The sequence below is a fragment of the Muntiacus reevesi genome, chromosome 17 (assembly GCF_963930625.1).
Source record: "Muntiacus reevesi chromosome 17, mMunRee1.1, whole genome shotgun sequence".
Taxonomy (NCBI): Eukaryota; Metazoa; Chordata; class Mammalia; order Artiodactyla; family Cervidae; genus Muntiacus; species Muntiacus reevesi.
In genome coordinates, this window is record NC_089265.1 from 2,557,021 (window position 1) to 2,569,902 (window position 12,882).

A 12,882-nucleotide genomic window follows, 5' to 3' on the forward strand; every position below is an offset into this window, starting at 1 on the left:
AAGGTGACTTTGTTGGGAGAATCTGACAGACTTTCTGGCCCACTATGCATTGCTGTCTGAAAGAGAATAAATCCTTCTAAAGAATCACTTGTTAGCTTTTCTGTGCTTTGATTGTGGCGAATTTTAAATACACAACATGAAATACCATTCTTCATAATTAGTACTGATTTTTCCTTTAGAACCTGTTAGTACTGAACTGTACTCCTCACGTGTGGGGTCTTTTCACTAGTTTGAAATGACAGGGCTCTTCCTGGGACATATTTGCATCCTGATAGAGGACACAACTACTGAAGCTCCAGGACTTGAGGACAAAGGCCGTGTTTCATGTCTTTTCCCATAGAAATGTACATTCTGGCTTCTTACATTTTATAAAATCCACAAAGTATCTTGAGGTTAAGAATGTATTTTATTTCGACAGGTGATGACAAAAGAAAGAGGGAGGAAGAGGAGTACAAATTGCTTGGTAGCTGAAGTGTGGCAAAATGTGGCAGAGTGACAGTGACATCCGGGCTGGCACCTAGAGCTGACCCTTTCCTAAGCCTTTTCGGGGCATCTAAACACAAGGAAATTCTTACAGGAGCCTTCAGCATCATCTGTCTGGGAGTTCACAGAATGATTCTAAGTGGTTCATTATACATGGATTCTTGGATGGTGTTCTGTAGGGTAGCAATCCTGGAACCTAGATGGGTCAGGAGGCTGTGCAGTCTCAGCAGCTCTGTTGGTCACACACTTAAATTGATCTTTAAAGATATATTGTGATGCTATTGAGTTTTTTTGATTAATTAATTAATTTTAATTGGAGGCTAATTACTTTACAATACTGTGGTGGTTTTTGCCATACATTGACATGAATCAACCAAATTACTCAAGGATAAATACAACATACAATGTGTGTGTGTGTGTTTTCTTCTCAGCTCACTGCTCCTAACACAAATGGGCATTTCCTTGCTATATTTAAAGTGCCTTTTTGTAAGCAGTATTAAGCATATTTTGTCACTTTATGTAGCTATTATCAACTTTAAAATTTATTTTCATTCATCAAGAACTCTGAACATTTGTGAATTTTTGTTCATATCTTATCTAGTATTCAAGCATAGTTATATTTCCTGTGGACAAAATGCTCTTATCCATTCTAAGTTAGACTTTCAGAGCCTCTGGCATCTCCTGAATAGATACCTAGATAGAAAATGGTTCCCCCAGAAATTACCACATGGTGAAGGCCGCAGGAGCAGTTCTACTCACCACATTTTCCTTAAATCCCTTGTTCTATTTCCATCATAGTAGTCTGTGTTTTCCTTTCTTCCTAAACGTGCAGACAATTCTTAAAATATGTGCAAGTCACTCTCCATCCATCACCCCAGTCTTTGTATTTGGTGAAAGACATTCATGACTGACCTCTAATGTAACAACAAAGAACAGAGTGATTTTGTGATTTATCAACTTTTTGAAAATCACATAACTTCCTGCTCCAACTGTTCGTATTCTGTTGCCAAGGCTCTAGTAGTTCAGACCTCTTATTTTCAGGTTAAGTAAACTTAGATGTGCCTAATTAAGAACAAATACTTGTGGTCTGAAGCTGAAGCTCCAATACTTTGACTACCTAATGGGACGAGCCTACTTATTGGAAAAGACTGATGCTGGGAAAGATAGAAGGCAGGAGCAGAAGGGGATGACAGAGGATGAGATGGTTGGATGGCATCACCTACTCAAGACATGAGTTGGAGCAAACTCTGGAAGATAGTGAAGGACAGGGAATCCTGGTGTGCTGCAGTCCATGGGGTCGCAAAGAGCTGGAAATGACTTAGCAATTGAACAACAACAACTTTTAAGATAAAGTAGTCAGCCGAGACAGGGTTTAAAAAATCATCTCAATTCCATGAAGAATTCTGATTCTGTCAAACATATATTTTGATACCATGTCTTTGACATGAAAAGTAAGCTTATAATTATATCAAAGCCATGACACTTGTTAATCTAAGGGATTCTTGAAAATTGATGTGGACTATCTATAATGACTGTGCTTTGGGTCATTTCCTGGATATTAATGAAAGTGTAGGGTTAACCACCCTTAATATTTTTATTCATTAAGATTATTTATTCCAGAGAAGTGATGTGAGGTGAAATCCTTACTACCTAATTAACACATTCTTCTAAACTGCTGATGTTTTCAGAATGAAATGTGTGGTTTGGAACTATAGGACTCAATTTTTTTTTTCATTTATTTTTATTAGTTGGAGGCTAATTACTTTACAATGTTGTAGTGGTTTCTGCCATACATTGACATTAATCACCCATGGATTTACATGTGTTCCCCATCCTGAATCCCCCTCCCACTTCCCTCCCCATCCCATCCCTCTGGTCATCCCAGTTCACCAGCCCTGCAAGACAGAAAAAGAGACACAGATGTATAGAACAGACTTTTGGACTCTATGGGAGAAGGCGAGGGTGGGATGATCTGAGAGAATCTTTTTTTTTAAATCAAACACTGAAAGTAGTCATTTTTAAAGAAGTCTTGTCTTCCTGGTGTGATGGGAGAAGGAAACTGTGAAGAGGGAGATTTAGTTGAGATTTGCCCTGAAACATTCTCTTTCATGTACTGTTTCTACAGAAGAAATGGCAGGACTGCTCTGCATTGTGTACTGGACCACTTAGCTGCTTTCTTCTGCAGGGACTTCCATGTTCACTTTTAAAGGTTTAATTTAAACAGTTTCAATTTCCATCAGAATAGTTATTATTGTTTTATTATTGTAGAAATGAGAATTGTACTCATGTAAATTCCTTAACATTCAGCTCCTCTTGGAAACATGCAGACAGTGTACTAAGTTTGGAACTTGAGCTGTGTTATCCTGAGTATTTAAAGGTTATTTTATATTTGTCTTTCTGTCTGGCTTACTTCACTTAGTATGGTGATTTCTAGATTCATCCATGTTGCTGCAAATGACACTATTTCATTCTTTTTTTATGGCTAGGTAGTATTCTATAGTGTATCTGTGTGTGTATGTTATTATTGTTGTTCAGCCACTCAGTTGTGTCTCACTCTGTGACCCTGTGGACTGCAGCATGCCAGGCTTCCCTGTCCTTCACTGTCTCCCGGAGTTTTCTCAAATTATGTCCATTGAGTCATTGATGCCATTCAACCATCTCACCCTCTGTCATCCTCTTCTTCTGCCTTCAATCCTTCGCAGCATCAGGGTCTTTTCCAATGAATAGGTTCTTCACATCAGGTGGCCAAAGTATTGGCGCTTCAGCTTCAGCATCAGTCCTTCCAATGAATATTCAGGACTGATTTTCCTTAGGATTTCCTGGTTTGAATTCTTTGCAGACCAAGGGACTCAAGAGTCTTCTCAAACACCACAGTTCAAAAGCATCAGTTCTTTGGCACTCAGCCTTCTTTACGTTCCAACTCTTAAATTCATACATGACTATTGGAAAAACTATAGCTTTGACTATATGGATCTTTGTTGGCAAAGTAATATCTCTACTGTCTAATATGCTATCTAGGTTTGTCATAGTTTTTCCTCCAAGGAGTAAGTGTCTTTTAATTGCATGGCTGAAGTGATTTTGGAGCCCAAGAAAAGAAAGTGTCACTGTTTCCACTGTTTCCCCATCTATATGCCATGAATTGATGGGACTGAATACTATAATCTTTGTTTTTTGAATGTTGAATTTTAAGCCAACTTTTTCACTCTCCTCTTTCACCCTTATCAAGAGGTTCCTTAGTTCTTCTTCACTTTCTGCCATAAGGGTGGTGTCATCTGCATATCTGAAGTTATTGATATTTCTCCTGGCAATTTTGATTTTAGCTTGTGCTTCATCCAGCCTGGCATTTTGCATGATGTACTCTGCATATAAGTTAATAAACAGGGTGACAATATACAGCCTTGACACACCCGTTTCCCAGTTTTGAACTGGGCTGTTATTCCACATCCAGTTCTAACTGCAGATCTTCTTGACCTGCACACAGATTTCTCAGGAGGCAGGTAAGGTGGTCTGGTATTCCCATCTCTTAAAGAATTTTCCAGCTTGTTGTGATCCATACAGTGGAAGGCTTTAGCATAGTCAATGAAACAGAAATAGATGTTTTTCTGGAATTCTCTTGCTTTTCCTATGATTTGACTATAATCTTTGTGTGTATACCACATCTTAATTCCCATTTATCTGTCTATTCCTTGGATATCAGGTTGCTTCCATGTCTTGGCTATTGTAAGTAGTGCTTCTTTGAACACTGGGGTACATGCATCTTTTCAAGTTGTGGTTTTATCTACATATATGCCCAGGAGTTGGATTGCAGAATAATAATATAGCCCTATTTTTAGTTTTTAAGGAATCTCCACACTGTTTTCCACACTGTCTGTACCAATTTACATTCCTAACAGCAATGTAGGAGGGTTCCCTTTTCCTTATACCCTCTCCAACATTTATTCTTTGTAGATTTTTTGATGATGTCTGTTCTGACGGGTGTGAGTTGATACCTCATTGTTGTTTTGATTTGTATTTCCCTAATTAACAGTGTTGAGCATTGTTTCATGTGCCTTTTGGCCATCTGTATATCTTCTTTGAAAAAAGCTCTATTTAGGTATTCTTCCCATTTTTTGATTAGACTGGGTTTTTTTTTTGTTTGTTTTTTTTTTTTTTTTTTTTGACGTTGAGCTGTTTTGTATTTTTTGGAGATTATTTCCTTGTTGGCCACATCATTTGCCAAAAAAGGACAGGTCCTGAAAAATGAAAATCCATATGCCTCCAGAAGTCCTTTTCTCAGTACTAAAGGATATTTTTTCTCATACTTTTACCATATTCATTTCTCTGAAAATTTACTTTGGTTAGAGTATTGTCAGTGTGTGTGTACTTTCGTGTTTTTTTTTTTTTTTTTTTTTATATCCAAGTACGCAAATTCCTTTCTCCATAACAAGGGCTTGCCCTTTAAAACCTTGCTAGTGGGCATATCAACTCCATGGGACAGCTTCTTCTAAAGATGCCCTGAGCAATCTAATTATGTCTCTGTGAATTATGGGAAGTCAGCTGTTTTTAAAATTGAGGTCTAAATGCCATATAAATTATATTAGTTTTAGATATATAACATAATGATTGAATGTTTGTATATATACTGTGAAATGATCACCATAGTAAGTCTAGTTGCTATCTATCACCGTACATAGTTAATTTTTTTTTTCTAGTGATGAGAACTTTTAAGATCTACTCTCTTCATTAGCAAGTTTCTAAGGTGCAGAACAGTATTATTAACTATCATCTCCAGGGTCAACGTTACATCCCTAGATTTATCTTATAACTGGAAGTTTGTACTGTTTACTCTCTTTACCTATTTTTCCTACTCACTCCTTCAACTTTCACTTTGGGATTTATAAAACTTCACTAAAGAGAAACATCTGATATGAGTATGTTTCCCTTTCCTGGTAACTGTATATTAAAATGAGAGATTGCTGTAAGCTGTTAAATATTTGTCCTTATAAACTCGTGAATGTGTGGACAACAAGGAAAAGCAAATGAGGAATTACAGGCTTTGTGTCTCTTTCTGCCAATATTCTCCACATTAACATCTGTTTAGTGTCCAGTGATGACAAAGGAGTCTTTCCAACAGTCTCATGTCCATAGTATACATGGTTTATTCTTATTTCAGTGTGGTCTTTTTTTAAGGTTGTACAGACATTGATCTGGGTACAAAGTTGGAAGTTGGCAGCAGAATTAAGTGCCATGTTCAAGATGGTACAGACTGATAGATTACGAAACCTGTATTTCTAGCCATCTGAGTTTCACATATAAATGTATTTCATATTTGAAATGTATTTCAGTAATGTGTTCATATTATTTCTTGTCCCAAGGTAGTTCTGCTTCTCTTTTCTTTTCTCCTGTATTAATAACACCTTTTCACCTTCTGTGGGGCAATAGAGGGTGAGATGTTTGGATGGCATCACTGACTCGATGGACAGGAGTTTGAGCAAACTCTGGGAGATAGTGAAGGATGGGGAAGCCTGGTGTGCTGCAGTCCATGGGGTCGCAAAGAGTCAGACATAGCTTAGCAGCACGACCACACCTTCTATAAATAACACATTTTCACAATCTATAAATAGCAGCAAATTCTGTGACTGCTAACTCACAGTTGTCAGCTAAATACACACAAACACACATACACAAGAAAGAAAGGTTGCATAATGGGCCCGGGTGCCCCAGTGCTGTACAAAGGTATATTCAAAACATTACAGTCCAAAAAGCTGTGGTCACTGATATGCACTCACAGTTTTATCCACATCCTGATACGTTTTCAAAGAGCAGGCCATAGATTTTTAATGCATAGTGAAATGTCTTTTAAATCATTGTTCTTGTGTTGGTCGCCATCAACAGCCTTACGAGAATGACAGGGGCTTTGCTGAACTTCGCTCTCTGCTTCTCCCTCCTCACTCCCTGAAATCCCGGCCTCTGGGGTCTACTCTTTCTTCCTGTCCTCTTTCTGCTGCTTCTGGTTTCTCTTCAGTCTCCTGAAGGAAATCTGGATCATTTAAAATTTCTCTTTCTCTCTACCTGCTGCCTAGCTCTGTTTCACAGATACACAGGAAAGGAGCTGGAAAGGAAAATACTGTTGTTTGATAGGTGGGTGAGGGATTCAGCTTCTCAATTCTGTCTCCATCCCATAGGATCCCATTCAGTCCATATTCACATTCACTCTTTAAACATTTAGGAAGAAAAGACCCAACAACTATATTTGTAAATGGCATGTCTTAATGAAAAAATTTCCTATGTTTTAAAAAAATATATTTTATTTATTTAAATTGGAGGGTACTTACAGTATTGTGATGGTTTTAGCCATAAATCAACATGAAGTGGCCACAGGTATATGTGTGTGTCCCCCCCATCTGGAACCCCCTTCCAATCTCCCTCCCACACAGTCCCTCTGGATTGTCCCATAGCACAGGCTCTGGGTGCCCTGCTTCATGCATGAAACTTGTACTCATCATCTACTTTACATTTGGTAATATACATGAAAGTGAAAGTCGCTCAGTCCTGTCTGACTCTTTGCGACCCCATGGACTATACAGTCCATGGAATTCTCCAGGCCAGTGTACTGGAGTGGGTAGCCTTTCCCTTCTCCAGGGGATCTTCCCAACCCAGGGATCAAACCCAGGTCTCCTACATTGCAGGCAGATTCTTTACCAGCTGAACCACAAGGGAAGCCCAAGAATACTGGAGTGGGTAGCCTATTCCTTCTCCAGGGGATCTTTCTGACCCAGGAATCAAACCGGGTCTCCTGCATTGCAGGTGGATTCTTTACTAACTGAGCCACAAGGGAAACTTGGTAATATACATGTTTCACTGCTACTCTCTCAAATCATCCCACCCTTTCCTTCTCCTATTGAGTCCAAAAGTCTGTTCTTTGCATCTATGTCTCCTTTGCTGCCCTGCATGTAGGCTCATTGGAACCATCTTTCTAAATTCCATTTATATGCATTAATATACAGTAATTATCTTTTCTTTCTGACTGACTGGTGTGAGATGATACTTAATTGTGGTTTTGATTTGCATTTCTCTGATAATGAGTGATGTTGAACGTCTTTTGATGTGTTTATAAGCCATCTGTATGTCTTCTTTGGAGAAATATCGGTTTAGGTCTTTGTCTACTTTTTGATTGGGTTTGTTTTTCTGGTATTGAGCAGCATGAGCTGCTTAAAAATTACAAATTGAGTTAGGATTAATTTTCCCCATTGATTCCACTTGGCCTCTTGACTATTAATATCATTTTATGAAAAGCCTTTGCTCTGTTCATCTTCAATGTTCTGTACTTCTGGGAATTGTAGATTTATCATAGTGGGAAGCAGAAAAATAATCAAGGAAGAACACCTCACTAAATTAGTAGAAAACATCCTTTTGTAAAAATTGGTGAGTTAATTGGATGTTACCAATGCCCACTGTCCCCCCTACAAGTATAGTGTGAAAAATTTACCATTAATGGAGCTATTTTCATACCATTTAACACACCCAGTCTCATTTTAATGAGATCAGTGTTCTGTAGGATTGCTATAGAAAGACAGTAAGTGAAAAGAAGTATTTGCAAGGCTTGAGAAGCTACTTTAATTGAGAAACATTTAAATGAGACACTGAAAAACATGAAAGATTCTTACTAATAAAATATATGAGAAATAGGGTTATGTTTAGTTGTATTTTGTCAAATTAATCATTTTCCTCCATTACAATCAATCTTTGGAACTTCTCAGAATTCTTAAGATGTAAAAAAAGCAGAGCAACAATTGTTACCTTTTTTATATGCTGCACTGGTTTGGAATTAATAATAGCAATTGTTCTATTTTATGCAGTCTTCCATACAAATGATCTCAATATACTTTATTGTATAAAATATTTGGAAGAAAATAATTCCTCCATAAAATAGTAAACTACAGAATACAAACCAGTGTTGAAAACAAGTTTACCTTCAACAAGACCTTGAACAAGTCAATAAATAACTGGATGGGAAAAAACAAAAGGAAGCCAGACAAAAATTGTCCATTTTTGTGATGTTAATATGTTGATATATAGGATAGAAACATGAGTTAAAATAATATGCTAAGCATTTTCATCCTCAACCTCTCCCCAAAATGAGAACAACATATTAATAACCATGGAGAGAAAGACTGCAACTTTAATTTGGGAAATGAGTGTTTACTCCTATTCATTTTAAAGCTATTATGTAGCTCTCTGGCCAGACATAAATCTGTCCGTGCATTATATTACACATGACTAGTAATGCCTGTCTTCACGGTTTGCTGTTTTCTTTTCCCAAAATGCTCCTTCTCATCTCTACCTAATAGAAATACATTCATTCATCAAGATTCATGCTCAGTCACTACTTCTGTAGTTTAATCCTCTAATAAGGATTAAACTCTCTTGGTTGACCTGTCTTTATATTATAAAAATGTTAATCTTTTATAAAATTTTTTCTAAGTGTAATTCAACTAAAATCTATTTTTTGGTATATTATTGCTGATGTGTTGGAGTGCATGGAAAATGGGAAATCATTTAACATCTTGTGAAAGTGAAAGTTGCTCAGTCGTGTCTGACTCTTTGTGACCCCATGGACTATACAGTCCATGGAATTCTCCAGGCCAGAATACTGGAATGGGTAGCCTATCCCTTCTCCAGGGGATCTTTCTGACCCAGGAATCAAACCGGGGTCTCCTGCATTGCAGGTGGATTCTTTACCAACTGAGCTATCAGGGAAGCCCATTTAACATCTTATAAAAGAATAACTGTGAATATTACCGATAATCTTCAAAGGAAAATTACTGTTATATTTTACCATACTGGACACAATAAAAAAGCCGAAGTCCTGTTATAAATCTATAATCAAGGCCGTGTGGTGTTGGCATAGAGCACACAGATGTATCAGTGCTAAGAGTACCACAGACAAGATGGAAATGCATACTACACTGAACATCTTTCTTAGTTTCAACAGTCTCTGTCTTTTATATGAGACTATGATATTGCAGAGAAATAGAAGACAGGAATCTTGTGAAGAATTCAGCAACAAGTAACCAAATATCAAGTGGCAAATAGATGGGGAAACAGTGGAAACAGTGGCTGACTTTATTTTTCTGGGCTCCAAAATCACTGCAGATGGTGATTACAGCCATAAAATTAAAAGATGCTTACTCCTTGGAAGGAAAGTTATGACCAACATGTTGAAATATGACCAGCATATTGAAAAGCAGAGACATTACTTTGTCGACAAAGGTCCATCTAGTCAAGGCTATGGTTTTTCCAGTGGTCATGTGTGGATTGTGAGCATTGGATTATAAAGAAAGCTGAGTGCTGAAGAATTGATGCTTTTGAACTGTGGTGTTAGAAAAGACTCCTGAGAGTCCCTTGGACTGCAAGGAGATCCAACCAGTCCATCCTAAAGGAAATCAGTCCTGAATATTCATTGGAAGGATTGATGCTGAAGCTGAAACTCCAATACTTTGGCCACCTGATGTGAAAAGTTGACTCCACTGGAAAAGACCCTGATGCTGGGAAAAATTGAGGGCAGGAGGAGAAGGGGATGACAGAGGATGAGATGGTTGGATGGCATCACTGACTCAATGGACATGGATTTGAGTGGCCTCCAGGAGTTGGTGATGGAGAGGGAGGCCTGGCATGCTCCGGTTCTGGGGATCGCAAAGAGTTGGACATGACAGTGACTGAACTGACTGAACTGATTCATGTATGTATGTATCTATCTATACCCCGTTGTCTTCATTCATCTCTCAGAGGACATACAGGTTGTCTCCATGCTTTGGCTATTGTGAATAGTGCAGCTGTGAACACAGGGGTACATGTGTCTTTCTGAATTATTGTTTGGGTATATTCCCAGGAATGGGATTGCAGGATCATATGGTAGCTCTATTATTAGTTTTCTGAGGAACCTCCATACTGTTCTCCATAGAGGCTATACCAACTTACAATCCCACCAAGTGCAAGAGAATTCTCTTTTTTCCACACCTTCTCCTTCATTTATTTGTAAACTTTTAATGATGGCCACTCTGACCTTTTCCCCCCTTATCTAGGTCCAGATCAAGTCTTCTTTTCTCTACTTTTGAAAATAATTTCTTGTTGATATTTATAAATATTTTCATACTATGCTTAATTTTTCATTAATATGTCAACATGATTGCTTTTAGCTGTGTAACAAAACCCCCCAGAATTGGTAGTTTAAGCCGAAAGCAGTCTAATTACTTCTCACTTGGGCATGGTGGACAAGGCTCTCTGGTGAGTCCTGGCTTGAAGTCCCTTGTGTGCTGGCAGGTGGCAGTTGGGGCTGGAGTCATTTTAAGCCCTGCTGGGCTGGATGCCGAGGTGCCTCAGTCATGTGGAGGCAGTTGATGCTGCCTGAAAGCAGGGGGTCTGCCTGTAAGCACACGGCCTCTCCTCGGGGCCTGTACTTCTCACAGCCCAGGGGCTTTTCTGAGACTCTGCATTTGAAGAATGAGTGTCTGACAGTCCTAGTGGGTAACTGGACGGTGTTCGATGGGTTGAGTCTGCAACCACAGATTGTCAGTCTGTAAGATTCTCTGGGTCAAGTACATCACCAAGATTGGCCTAGTTTTAAGGCCAGGGAACCACACAAATTTGTAAGTTTTGGGAGGCACAGTTCATTAGGAGGACAGGTTTGGAAACCACCATAATTGTGAATATATTTTATATGTAGTCTGTATTCTCACTAGTATTATTCTCCTTTCATTATTTTTTTCCTTCCCCCCACATCAGTGCCAGCTCTCTTTTTCTGTGTGACACATATTAGCAGTCTCATAGAGTTGTCCATCTGAACTCCCCGGGGCTTGGTTCCGGGAGCCCCAGCATACACCAGACTCCACTGATGCTCAGGTTCCTCCTATAAAATCACACAGTCCAGTCAGCACCTCCGTGGGCAGGATTCAGTCCACAGGCAGTTGAATCCATGGTTGCAAAACTCATGAATACAGAGGGCCAGCTGAACGTTTGTTGAAAATATCTGCACATAAGTGGACCATGCACTTTTAACTATATTGTTCAAGGGTCAATTATATATCCCTTTGTATTTCTACCCATAGGTCATAGTCTTAAGATTATATACCCATTCAATATTTTACTTCATTTTAAAAGTAAAATTCTTTTTTTTAATGACATAAGATATTTTTATTATACATAATAGATACAATTAACATCTGTATATTTCAGAAGGGAGCCATTAAAGCAAATTGTAAGATTATTTTTACAGTTCATTTTGTCACCTCAGAAATATTTGGAAATTTTATTATACAACCTTCTTTCAATTTTTAATTTGTATCTTCTCAAAGGTTAGGGATAGTTGGTTGAAGGCTAGAGACAGAAGGTTGAAAGTAGTTTCAAAATTCATCTGATCTCCCAATAAAGTATTTGAATTTTTTGGTGAGGTGGATATTCAAATACCAAATTAAAGCTTTTAACAAGATTTTACCACTGTAGTTTGGACCTTCCTTGTGGAAAGATTTTTTATTTCTTTTAGTAATACTTGACTAAACATAACTTTTTTCCTTTTATATCTTTCAAAAATATTAATGATATTCTGAAATCATATTTTTTGTTCCTACATGTCAAGTGTCCATTAAAAGATTGAGTTTCTTTTTTTTTCCCATAAAACCATGTGGACTTGCACTACAAATTTAATAATTCAACTGGGTGTTTATTTACTATTTTTAAAATTTATTTATTTTAGTTGGAGACTAATTAGTTTACAATATTGTAGTAAAATTCTTAGATTATACATCTACCTTTTCTATACTCTTTATTGGATATTATTTCATAGATCCTGCTGAATCGTCTCCAGTTTTTTTTTTTCTTTCATGTGTGTATGGTTGCACCTTAGATTTTTTTTTTTTTTTTTGAGATTTATTTGACATATAATGTTAACTTTAGGTATACAACTTAATGATTCGGTATTTGTATGGATATCAAATAGATGACCAGTTAACTTAAGTGAAAGTGAAGTGGCTCAGTCATGTCCAACTCTTTGTGACACTGTGGACTGTAGCCTACCAGGCTCCTCTGTCCATGGAATTTTTCCAAGCAAGTGTATTGGAGTGAGTTGCCATTTTCTTCTCCAGGGGATCTTCCTGACACAGGGATCAAACCCAGGTCTTCTGCGTTGTAGACAAAGGCTTTCCAGTCTGAGCCACTAGGGAAGTCCTAACAGTCAGCTTAGTTAACACATATATTTGTGAATTTCTTTTTCTTGTGATGAGATCTACTCTTTTAGCATCATGCCATAGTTTATTTATCTGGTCCCCTGTTGGTGGACATTTGGGGTTCTTCTTACAAATATGTTAGTATGAATAACTTTTGTATGCTCATCATTTTGTATGTGCACATTTAATTCTATAGACT